The sequence below is a fragment of the Propithecus coquereli genome, unplaced genomic scaffold, assembly GCF_000956105.1.
Source record: "Propithecus coquereli isolate 6110/MARCELLA unplaced genomic scaffold, Pcoq_1.0 Scaffold147, whole genome shotgun sequence".
Classification (NCBI taxonomy): Eukaryota; Metazoa; Chordata; class Mammalia; order Primates; family Indriidae; genus Propithecus; species Propithecus coquereli.
In genome coordinates, this window is record NW_012139080.1 from 2,640,128 (window position 1) to 2,641,383 (window position 1,256).

Below are 1,256 nucleotides of genomic sequence, written 5' to 3' on the forward strand. Positions count from 1 at the left end.
GGGAATTGGCTTTTTTTTTACTCTGCTTAATTCTCTGGAGATTCATCTAGGTTGCTGCACGTATCAGTACTTCGTTCATTTTATTCCATGGCATTGGTGTCCTACAGTTTGCTTTACCAGCCATTGAATGACAGTTGGTTTGTTTCCAGTTTGGGAATGTTATGAATAAAGCTTCTATAAACATTTGTGTACAGTTTTTTTGTGTGAACATAAATCTTCATTTCTCTATAATAAATAGCCAAGAGTATAACTGCTGAGTTGTATGGAAGTTTCATGTTTAGTTTTTTATGAAGCTGACAAACTGTGGCTATACCATTTTACATTTCCATCAGCAATGTAAGAATGATCCAGTTTCTTCTCATCTTTGTCAGCATTTGGTGTTGTCACTATTTTTAAAGAAAAAATTTAGCCATTCTGACAAATATGTAGTGATAGCTCATTGTAGTTTTAATTTGCACTTCCTGAGTGACTAACGAGGGTGAACATTTTTCATGTGCTTATTTTCCATCTGTATATCTTTTTTGGTGAAATGTCTCTTTAAGTCATTTGCCCTTGTTTTAGTTGGATGGTTTGCTTTTTTACTGTTGAGTTGTCAGAATTCGTAATATATTCTAGATATTAACCCTGTGTTGGACAGAAAATTTGGAAAGATTTTCTCTCAGTCTGTAGCTTGTCTTTTTATCCTCTTAAGAGAGTCTTTTGTAGAGCAGTAGTTTTAAAGTTTGAGGAAATTCAGTTTGTCAGTTTTTCCTTTTATGCATTGTACTTCTGTTGTTATGTCTAAGTACTCTTAATCTGGCCTTTGATCCTGAAGACTTTCTCTTTTTTTCTAAAAGTTTTATGTTTACATGTAAGTCTGTGATTCATTTTGAGTTAATTTTTGTATAAGGTGTGAGATTTAAGCAGAGGTTCTTTTTTCCCCTCTGTGGATGTCTATTTGCTGTCACTATTGAAAAGCTATGTTTACTCTCTTGCATTATTTTTGTACTTTGTCAAAACTTCATTGAGCATATTTGTTTGAGTCTATTACTGGATTTTCTTTTCTGTTTCATTGATTTATGTATTTATCTCTCTGTTAATACTACAGTCTTGATTACTGTAGCTACATAATAAATCTTTAAATTAGGTAGACTGATTCCTCCTGTTTTATTCTTCTTTTCCAAAATGATTTTAGCTATTATAGACCCTTTGCCTTTCTACATAAATTGTAGAATAATCTTGTGTACAAAAATATGCTGGGATTTTGATAGTAACTG